The sequence below is a fragment of the Balaenoptera borealis genome (assembly GCF_965194805.1).
Source record: "Balaenoptera borealis genome assembly, contig: HAP1_SCAFFOLD_701, whole genome shotgun sequence".
NCBI lineage: Eukaryota > Metazoa > Chordata > Mammalia > Artiodactyla > Balaenopteridae > Balaenoptera > Balaenoptera borealis.
Genome location: NW_028123499.1, coordinates 215,422 through 227,610, shown reverse-complemented (window position 1 = coordinate 227,610; position 12,189 = coordinate 215,422). Strand labels below are relative to the sequence as shown.

At 34.6% G+C, this 12,189-nt stretch overlaps 1 long non-coding RNA gene across 10 annotated transcripts in view; it reads right to left on the bottom strand.

Moving 5' to 3' along the window:
- LOC309621566 overlaps positions 1–12,189 on the bottom strand; it is a 204,555-nt gene that overhangs the window by 157,706 nt on the left and 34,660 nt on the right. For all 10 annotated transcript variants that reach the window (XR_014240094.1, XR_014240095.1, XR_014240096.1 and 7 more), the window contains exon 2: positions 3,475–3,545. This is a non-coding gene — a long non-coding RNA (uncharacterized lncRNA). The remainder of the gene's footprint in view (positions 1–3,474; positions 3,546–12,189) is intronic.

Here is a 12,189-nt window from a genome sequence, read left to right as displayed (position 1 = left end):
GAGAATATAGAGTTATAAGAAAAGACTGTAAGACAGTGTAGACTAGAGGGATAAGAATATTCTGCATTTAAAAATAAGGCGGAGGGCACAGAAATCTAAACAGAAGATCCAGAAAGTATTCAGATTGTAAGGAAAAAAAAATAGGGAAGTGTTCTGCTGTAAAGTCCATGGACACAGAGTTTTCAAGAAGAATGAGAGATCGACTGAAATCAAGAAATATGAGGTGAATAGAGGGGTGGGATAGGGAGAGTGGGAGGGAGAGAGACGCAAGAGGCAAGAGATATGGGGATATATGTATATGTATAACTGATTCACTTTGTTATAAAGCAGAAACTAACACACCATTGTAAAGCAGTTATACTCCAATAAAGATGTTAAAAACAAAGAAATATGAGGATTGAAAAATAAGTATACGGAAGTCATTGATAAACTTACCAGGGCAATTGTGGTAAAACAATATAAGTCCAATGACGGTGGATAGAATTGGGAAACGGGTATTAGAGCAGGGTATTAAATGTATTCAATTTCTTATGGCAGTGGGAAGAAAGATGATTGAGTTGAGGTCTAGAAACTTTTTGCCTATTACCCAGCAGGAGATCAGGGACCATTTGCTGCATTTGCTGTTGTCTAAATGAACCCGAGGATAATGATAATTGCCAACCAGTGCACAATGTACTGCAATACCTGATGGAGAATGTGAGGGGGTTATCAGTAAGCCAAATGTAGATCTTGGTGGGTGAAGTGATGCTGTAGTGGAGGACACTGAGACTATAGTGAAATAACAAAGTGGAAAACAAGAAAGAAAAGTAGACCTTATAGTGTCATCACTCATTCATAAATGCATGATTGGGATAGGAGTGAGGTGCAGAGGGCTTTGACATTTATTACCTATGGTTGGATTTTGGGCAAGTGTCCCCTTTGCCCGGTTTTAATTGGTCATACTACATGAGAATACTTAAAACTTCCCAAAACCTTACTTTATAGTGAATATTAAGTAGTATCACATTTTACAAGGACAAGAAATATCAGCTTTACATAAGAAATGTTGAAAGAAAGGGCACTAATCCCCACCAAGTTGCAATACATCTGTCTTGAGTGCCCTGTGAAAAATTAAATGGCTCAGAAGAGTAACTATTGATTATTGTGGTTAGAATAAATTCATGCATTTTACCCTACACAGTATCAGACATGATAAAAGTTAATCAGGAAGTCCCACAGTCTAAAGGAATTGATATTCTCACACAAACTTGGTGAATGCTTCCTATTTTATTCTAACTTTGAAAGGAAATGAAGTAAAATTCACTTTTTTATACTACTGTACATCACCGTCCTCCCATTCATGCAGGGTATCTGAATTTGCAAGCATATTGAATCCAGAAACCAAATTTCAATTTCATCCCTATTAAAATAAAATGGATTCATTATAGAAATAATAGGATGATGTATTTCTTTCTTTTTTTTTATTACTGGAGTAAAATTGCTTTACAATGTTGTGTTAGTTTCTACTACACAATAAAGTGAATCGGCTATATGTATACCTATATCCCTTCCTTCTTGGACTTCCCTCCCCACCCCCCCACATCCAACCCATCTAGGTCATCACAGAGCACCGCGCTGAGTTCCCTGTGCTATACAGCAGGTTCCCACTAGCTATCTACTTTACACATGGTAGTGTATTTATGTCAAACCTAAACTCCCAATTCATCCCACACTCCCCTTCCCGCCCTGTGTCCACATGTCCGTTCTTCTCAGAGAAAAAAGTCAAAGAAGAATTTAAAACTGTGAAAGTATACACATACTACTAGCTGAGGATGGTTAATTAATATGGCGTAATAGAGGATCCAGTACGATGACTAAACTTAGGGAATAACTGGATCTGAGACTTTAGATACTTAATGGTAAGATACTTAATATTGAGAGATTTACCATCACTTAATGATGAGATACTTAATGGTGAGAAACTGGATGGTAATTCCCTAACATTTTCAACAAATGGTTCTGGAACAATATGTTCCATTGCCAACTCATAGTGTTACATCTGGATCAATGAAACTGACAAAGTACGACAGTCCATAAGAGGCTTGAACACAAGACCTCCTGGGTCTTCTAGAAAAGAACTTATTGGCCTATGGGACATCTTTTCCTGGTTTGGTAACGACTGAGGCTCTTGGCTATGTTCACTTCTCTAGGCAGCCTGTCATCCTGTTTGGAATAATTTCTACTATAATCTTGGTTTGCTGTTGCCTCAGACAGATTAACCAGTTATTCTCACAGCCTCTTAATGTTGCAGTCATTTGAGTACATGATGGGTAGCCTACATTACTCACTCAGGTCCTAAAGGATCAAGAGTTAGAGTTCCTCAACTCTTCAATTCTGGTTCTAGCCCCAAATCCTAGCTCTTTCAGATGTGACCATAGGCAATTATAAGATTTTGCCTGATGGTCTTCACAAGGCCAAGGGAGGAAGATAATTTGCCCTTCCCACACCAGTACATTGCAGTTTCTAGGAGGAGTTGCAGTCAAGAACTCACATCCTTCAGGCCAGCCATGCTCATACACATATCAGCATTCCTAGAGTAAGAATCCCATTCAGAGAACACTTTATACAGTGTCTTGTCTAAGGCACTTTCTCCACTCTGACTCAGTAATTTGTCAATAATGACATTACAAGAAAAAAAAAAAAACAAAACCCTCAGAACAATAGTAGTCAGGAACATAGACAAAAATTAAAAGAAAAAAAAATTCTAACAAGGTATTAAAAAATGGAATGCAACAATCCATATACATGTGTAGATAGGTAGAGAGAGGGAGCGTATATGTATATAGGTTAGTACATATACATATATTCCTATGCCCTGTTGGCTGAGAAAACCTAGAAGCAGTGACACCCCAGGATCAATGAGCACACTTAGCAGAAGATACCAGTTTCTAGTACCATTCGCCAATAAAAGAAATCAGTCAGTGTCCTTGGAGAAATGGCTGACTCTAGGACTGGGGCAGAAAATAAATGAGTTTGGAGCATCTTTCATTGCCAAAGTAAGGAAGTACTTATAAGCGAAAAAGAAACAATGATGGCAGTATGTCAAAGGGACAGAGAAGCCAACCAAAAGAGTTCCAAATAATTAAAACCAGAAATTTTGAGCCACAAAATAAAATAGTATTGCATTATAAACTTTAATATAAAATATATATACCCAGGTGTCCTAAGTGTTATAAATAAATGATTCAATAAATAAATAAATGGGGTACAATAAAAAATTTTCCATATAGAAAATTGCCAAATAATTTGTGTAAATTCTTCACTCTCAAGGAGGTGAAGCATAACTCCTTAAGTGTAGACTGTGAAAATGACTTCATTCCAAAGAGTAGAGTATGAAAAGTATGGAGGGGGGCAAAAAGATTAATTTAACAGTGGAGAAACCTGACAAACTCCACGTTAACATCAGTGGTAATAAGCCATGTTTATGATACATACCTTTGATATAATGTGATAAACAATGATGATTTACTTCTGTGGTTTTCCTCTGTAAGACCCACAACTGCAGTCTATAATGAGAAAAACATCAACAAGTCCAAACTGAGGACCACTCCACAAAATACCTGACCAGCTTTCTTGAAAACTGTTAAGGTCAAGGAAAACAGTGAAAGTCTTTGTCACCATTATAACCGAGAGGATCCTAGGGAGACAGGACTACAAATTCAATATGGTATCTTGGATGGGCTCTTGGAATTGAAAAAGGTAATTAAGTAAAAACTAAGTCAATCTGAATAAATACTGAATTTTAGTTAATAATATATCAATATTAGTTAATTAATGGTAACACATGGACTATTCTAATGTAAGACATTAATAGGAGAATCTGGGTGTGGAGTATATGGAAACTCTTTGTACTATTCCACATTGCCTTTTTGTAATTCTAAATCTATTCTAAATCTATTCCTTCTTCCTGGAAATATGTACAATGCAAGCTATGCTAAGGCTATCCCTGTGGGTTTTCATTATCACTATCAGGGATACAAAATCTAGGTTAACAGATGGTACACCGGGGTGGAGGTAGGAAGAAACTGTGATTGATTGAAAGGAAGTTTACAGATGGATAAGGAAACCAGAAAAGGAAATTATCACTCCATATCTAACTTAGCTTCCCAAAGCAAGATAATGATTTTCTTGGCCATTTCTGTTTGATGTAGTGCTGACTTATGTTCAAAGTTGGAAGAAGCCCAAGATGTCTTTTCCACTGAAAAGGAGAATGTAACTGAAGCCAAATCCTAAGATTTACCCCAAAACAACTTGAATCGTTTGAAGGAAAGACATCAGCCAGTATTTCTTGTTGAATATCCTGATTAACAGCAGTTGAATTGATCACATCTGTAGCACTTCCTTGGTTGTGTTATCATATAGTTTCTTTTATAACCTTAAAAGAAATACTACCTTAGGACTAGACTGTATGCTTTATGCCTGGCAGAGAGCAGCTGGTGCACCATGTGGCCGTGAACCAGGATGACATTTTTTTTAGACAACTGCATGGGTACAAAGCAAAGGGATTTTTACTGCCTGCTCCTCTATCAGATTCTGCTTTGCTCTTAGACCACGTATGAGTATGGAGGGATCATTATAAAAGTGGCTATTGAAACAGCATTAACGTCCGAAATGATGAATGTTGGTGATGTAACAGTTAAAGATCAGTGATAATTTGTTTCTGAAACTTCAGAAAAGATATTTATGCAAAGTCATTTTTGCATATTGATTGAAATGCACCTTGAAACACATCTCTGAATATGATCAGCTAACAATTGCCCAGATGACATATTTGTTGAGGGTGCATATCATTTACTTGAATTTCACCATTACCACAAGTACTCAGCACTTTGATGACTCAGCTATCACTTGCCCCAATGTAGTAAGATGTTCTTAGGGCTTTGGAAACTGGATTTGGTATGGACTGGACATGGAAAGGATTTTTCTGGAGGCTCACCTTGGGTATGATAGGACTTGTTAACTTAGATAGGAACACAAGAGGGAGCTATTTTCAAGGAAACTGGCCATGTTCAAACAGTGCACCTTAAGAGGAAGAAAAAGTCTGATCAAATTAAAAGACAGTTACCAGGTGAACTGGTGTCTCAGGCTATATGACCAGCTTAAAATTGGCAAGTCATCACTGATAAATGTGGGTAAACATTCAACCATTATCATCATGACCACATGTTGAACTGCTAAATTAGGGCAATGGGAATTTGTGCCTCAGAGTCTCGAAAGTTAAGTTATGCTGTTGCTTTGCATGCTACACTGTTGCCTGTCATGAATTCTTTCTTAGTTCTTAAAACTAAGCCACCTTAAAACAGGGTGATGCCTGTTTTGTGCTGTGAGATGGATTGTAAATCTGAACCCAAACCACTGCAGCAGGTTGAACAGGGTGGAGACTATTGCTCCATTAATGGAAATATATCCATGGTCTGTGGATCCAGTAAGATCATCAAATATGATCACTTAGACCTTAATTCATATTGAAGTCTTCCTTTTTTATTTAAGCAAAACCTTTTGAGAACAGTAATATGTATGCTAAAATGTGTATAAATCATAAACGTATACATGAATTACATGAATGAATTTCATGAATTAAACTTTCTGTGCAACCAGCATCCAAATCAAGAAATGTCATCTTGGGCTTCCCTGGTGGAGCAGTGGTTGAGAGTCTGCCTGCCAATGCAGGGGACAGGGGTTCGAGCCCTGGTCTGGAAGGATCCCACATGCCCTGGAGCAACTGGGCCCGTGAGCCACAACTACTGAGCCTGCGCGTCTGGAGCCTGTGCTCCGCAACAGGAGAGGCTGCGACAGTGAGAGGCCCGCGCACCGTGATGAAGAGTGGCCCCCGCTTGCCGCAACTAGAGAAAGCCCTCGCACAGAAACGAAGACCCAACACAGCCAAAAATAAATAAATAAATAAATAAATTTATTAAAAAAGAATCTAGAAAATTACTGACCTTTGTGTGTGATTTTTGTAACTTGTAAAGACAAAATAGACAGTTTTAATGGACCCGTAAAACATTTAAAATGATTATATTGAAACACAATACTTATAAAATTCTATCCAACCAATGTGGAGGTTTTTTCATGCTGTATTTTCTGGCCAGTGTTTAATTAAATTCAAGTTCATTATACTTATATTTCTATCACAGGACTGTAAGTTCCCAGAGCCGATCTGTCTGTCATAAGCTTTTGGTCATTCCAAGATTAGTCTGAATTTATGATCCTAGTAATGATCATTTAATAGTAGGGACAAACAACTATAGGTAATTGTAGTGACACAAAGGAATAGATGTGTTTTAACACAGCTGCATAAATTGCAAACTATAGAAAATTCATAATTTTAAAAAGTTTCAACTCAGAGTCATTTTTTAAAATGTTAAATATCTAATCTAGAAAATAATCGGGGAATAATGTTAATGACTGAAATGTTATGACCTTTATTTATGTCATATCCCTGAAATATTTTTAAACATGATTTTCTTCTGTAGATGGATGCACGAACTCTGTCATTGAAAATATTGAATGAAACTGACAAGTATACAGGAGGGAGCATATTATAAAAATACAACAAAACTACGTTACTGAATAATACTGAGTTGAAACATTGAAACGATTATTGTCTCTGAGAGCTAAAATCCAGATGATTTGCAGTATCCTATAAATGTATGATGTTGTTGGTTCTATTTATATAATGTACCATTTGACTTACTCTCTTTATGATATTTATATCTCCTTATGGCCAGACTTTTATAAAGCAATTTTTATCAAAGCTGTGAAGAGGTCTTTAACTTTTTCTTTTCAATCATAAACTTTTAAAAGGTGGCAGCACATACAGCGTTGAGTTTTATAAAAGAATCCACAGAGAAAACTGTAATTTTCTCCTATTCGATATATTGTGATAAATTCCAAGGAAAGATATATTCATTCATATTTTTAAAAACTGGCTTATTTTCATTTTTAAGCATTTTTAATGTTACATATACACATTGATTTTAGAAATAAAACAATGACCAAAATGGTTTTCCATACTAAGTAGATGTTATTTTACATATAGCTTTCTGTTCTTACTGAGATCTCCTGAAATTCAACACTGATAAAGTAAATTACAATCAAAGAAAAAAAGATGTAATTAGCACTGTGCAATTTTTCTAACCTCTCATTTGTTTATATACAGCATAACCCTTTTCTTTTTCTTTTGGACACAAAGGGAGAAAATTCTTCCTTCAACTCCTTTCACCAACATTTCAGGTATAGTCAAAACTTTCATAAAGAGAAGCGTTTTTTCTAACAACTCTTTTTATAAAAGAATAATAACAAGAGACAAGTTTGGCTAGGTACCTATGATAATTTAAATAACCCTTTCTCATCTTGGGTACTTTATTACAATGAATGCCTACAACTGTGAATCAATTTCCCAATTGGAAGGAAAATTTTAAAAAAAAACCTAACTGAAAAGGACATTAACAACAAAACCAAACAAAACTAAAACAATCTGGGAAAACATGGTGAAGGCTTTCTTCTAATCCATGCTCAGTCAAGAGCATACATCACACTTCTTAGGGAAAAAGGAGGATCCAAGTTATACTATACAATTTTTCTGACTATTCCCACCCTAAAAGGAAAGACAATGGTTATTTCATCCTACAAACAAATTAGGGTTATATAAAGAAATTCAAAATACCAAAACTCTGTGTTTGAATATCATCGTTTAAGAGAAGATATGCTGTCGGTTTCAAAATGACAGCTTCATTTTCTTTCACTCAAATAAATGTGAGTCCATATATAGCTCTGTCTTCAGGCATCTTGAAGCTAAACATTTACGCAGTTTTTCTTAAGTTATGGAGAGAGATAATTAAAACCTTTGGAGAATTTAATAAAATATTTTGGAAGGATACAGCTACCAAGATGTTTTTCTAAGCTATAATTTCTGATGCAGCAGTTATGAAGGTCTCTTTTTATAAATCTGAGAGGGTGTTTGTTTTCTTGCTTTTATTTTTTTAAAATAATAAGTGATTAATTATTTAACGTCATTTGGTATTTAAGAAAAATGCTACCCTGTAGGCAAAAATAACAACAGGACTTATATCTAAAAGACCAAGAAAACATAGCCAAATTCTTCCTTCCCAAACAATAACAACAGCAAAATCCCAAGGTTCACCCTAATGGTCCAGCTTTACCATAACTATTCGTGATGCATTTCCTCTACTGAAATGAATATTTCCATCTATTTATTACAGATACTAAATGTGTTTAAGAAGCTGGGGTCTTTATTCTAGGATTAAGCTATATGATCATAATTTTTTAAAATATATATTTTAAAAGAAATTGACATGCAGTTATTTAAAATTTAAAAACAATAAAACTACAGTATCAGATAGAACATAGCGCCACATCCCCCAAAATATTTTAAATATTCTCATTTTAACATAAGTTCAGTTTATATTATTTTATATAATGCTTTTAAAATATTTTTAGGAAGTAGCACAATTCACTAGAGAAATCAGGTAATGCAACATAATCATCTCAGTGGAAAGTGTAGTTATTTGTATATAAGTTTCCAAATATTTCTTTCCTGGTTGCACCATGTTCCAGTTTTAGTCACAGTTCATTGAAACTGTAGTGAATGCTGCATTTGTTACAAATGAAACAAAACCAACAAATTTTGGATAATTAAAAACAGTGTCAAAGTTTTATTACAAACATGTTGCCGAAAAGATAACTCTAGAAGTCAACTACAAGATTCTTTTTTCATAAGGATGTTTACAAAAGAGAAACTTTAGATAATGACTGTTAGATTAAAAACAAGGGGCAAATATGTTTGAATAAAATAATAATACATATGGTTGACAGTTACTTGGGTTTGTTGGGTACTAGATTCCCAGAAGTCTTCTTCATACCATTAAATTTATCACAAAATTGCTTAGACATTTTATCAGGAATGCAAAATTCTCCCCCAAAGGAAGTTGTGAATACTGTGAAACATACTATTTCTCTGATCTGATTTGGAAAAAATTTTGTTTGTTTCCAACCTGTAAAGAGAGATTGATAAAATGGCAGGAATCATTAAAGAACTATAGACATCTAAAAGATACATGCAACCCTATGTTCATAGCAGCCCTATTCACAATAGCCAAGACGTGGAAACAATCTAAATGTCCATAGGCAGATGAATGGATAAAGAAGATATGGTACATATATACAATGGAATACTACTCAGCCATAAAAAAGAATGAAATAATGCCATTTGCAGCAACATAGATGCAACTGGAGATTATCATACTAAGTGAAGTAAGTCAGAAAGAGGAAAACAAATACCATTATGATTTCACTTATATGTGGAATCTAAAATATGATACAAACGAACCTATCTGTGAAACAGAAACAGAATCACAGACATAGAGAACAGACTGGTGGTTGCCAAGGGAGAGGAGAGTGGGGGAGGGATAGAGTGGGAGGTTGGGGTTAGCATATGTAAGCTTTTATATATAGAATGCATAAACAACAAGGTGCTACTGTATAGCACAGAGAACTATATTCAATATCCTGTGATAAGCCATAATGGAAAAGAACATTAAAAAAAAAGAAAATATATATATATATATATATATATATATATATATATATATATATATATGTATAACTGAATCACTTAGCAGGACAGCAGTAATTAACACAACATTGTAAATCAAGTATCCTTCAAAAAATCAAAAAAAAAAAAGGAACTATAGACATCTAAACTCAGATTAAAATTCCTTCTATGTGAACACAGCCCTACTGCTGCATGAGGGACCCTGGAATAGAATGAATTCTGGTACTTACTCCAGTTGCTGCAAATACAAAATCTTCTACAGTAGGAAAAGTGTATTTCAGTTTTACAACTCTGTTCAAATGTCTCTGATAAACCATGAATAAGAAATTATCTTCGCATTTTTAATAATTATACCTCTAGGTATACTGTAATCAAATTGTACAAGCAGCTTTTGATGATTTGGGAATATGATATATACGCCCATCTTTAAAAATTCCAATTTCAAGTTTAAAAGAATAAGGCTCACACTTGAAAGGGCTACAATAAATGTTTCTATTTATGTATTTTTTGTGTGCCAAAATATTAATATTTTGATTTAGATATATTTTGTTGGCCTTCCAATCCAGAGTTATAGTATCCCACTTATTACATTTTGAGGTCAGTTTCCTTTTCTAACGTGGCACAAGAAAATTGGGAAAGGGGAACAATATTTTCCATTCCATTATGATGATTACTGAGATTTCATCGTTGACATGTGAGTGATATGTTGAAAGACAAGTGGGTTCAACCTCGTCAATGCTGGATTTTTTTTTTCCCTTGGCCATGACAGATAGTTCAGCCTATCAAGACATTCAAACTCTCAAACTGGTTGCAAACTTCTACCCTTGATTTTCCATCAAACCCTCCCTATCTTCAACTAACTTCAATATTTCTCTCTTGAATTATTCCAGCTCTATCTCCTTCAAACCCTTGAACCTCTTTCCCTTGATTAGCCTAAACACGCATGGTTCCTCTTCAGGATATCACTGAAATACAAACACCTCATATTCCCCATTCCAACTCTGCCCTGGGCGATGGTCCATATCTCACAACTCAGAGGCTCCACTAGAATTTTGAGATGGGAAATGAATAATGCATCTCTCACTCTTCAACATTTACCAGAGCAAGAACAAAACGTATTAATATTTTAAAGATTCACCTAAACAAAAATTTTGTTTAGCACATATATGCTTTCACTCTATTTTTGAAACACTGGTGACAATCCTAGTTTCTAGTAAATCACAGATTAGAATATGGATTTCTGTACATATGCAAATAGAAGCTTGTCATACTAACATAAAAGAGCGATCACATTCCTTTGAAATTTCTCTATCTATACACATTGTACACATGTACTTGTAAGCTGGGCACAAAAAGAATAGGAGTAGCTGCAATCATATATTTGTTTTATTATTTTCACCCTCAACACTGACCTAATGTATTTTTAATTTTTTTCCTTATGTACACAGAATTCTAATCTGAAGATGATCTTTTGAATGATAGAATTTGGATTATGGTATAAAATAATAGTGTTATTAAAGTTGACAGTGTTTTATGACTTCCCTTAACTCATCATTTTCTGAGCATCCTTAATAAAACAAAAACAAAAACTGGTATATTTATGCCACTGAATTACATAATGCAGGTCATTTCTAATGTTATTTAATAGTGACATTTCTAAAACAAAACAAAGCAAAACCACTTAATTTTATTTTCCAATTTGTACCATTTGAAGTTCTATTTTAAGCTATTAGAATAAATCATAGCTAGAATACACACAACTCTATTTTTATTAGTTCAACCATCTTTCTAACAATCTTTCCAACATTGTAGACTCCACACCTGTATTTCCATGATGATACTGGAAAATATGGATTTCCCACAGACCTCAAAACCTTAATGTTTTTCCCTCCCAAACCTTTTCCTCTTCCACTGTTTCTTTTCTATGTAAATCATATCCACCCTACTCAGTAGAGTTATAAACCTACCTTGCCTGTATTAGCAAACCAATTTCCTTTGTAAACCATTCAATTTAATTGGATCCCCACTCTGTAGCCAGAGAGATCTTTCTAAAATAAAAACCTGATATTATTACTTCTCTGGTTATCTCTTTATACTTTGCAAAGTCTAGCCCAAGGCTTGTAAGAATTGCTTGTAATAATTATGGTAGAGTCTATGATACTGTATTAAATAGACCCCCAAAACAAAAAAACAAACAGTAGTTGAAAAGACAGAAGTATATATCACTAGGTTCTGGTCTAGTCCTTTTTAAGGGAACTTGGTCCCTTTCATTATTCTGTCCAAATATTTCTCAAAGTTTTCCGTTATCTGTATGATTCAAGCAAGTTTCAGAGAGATGTTCCTATTCCAGACTGTGAAAAGTGAAGAAAAGGAATTCTAGGGCCAACAAGTTTGGGTTTAAGGACAATCTGAAATTCTCCATGGACAATCTGAAATTGTCCATCTCTCCTTTCACATTCCATTGACCCAAACTTAGTCTGCAACTGATAGTAAATGAAATGAAAACAATGAAATAGAGTGTGTAAATGGAAAGTCTAGCTAACAGCTGGGAAATTCTCTATAAGGAAGAAGCA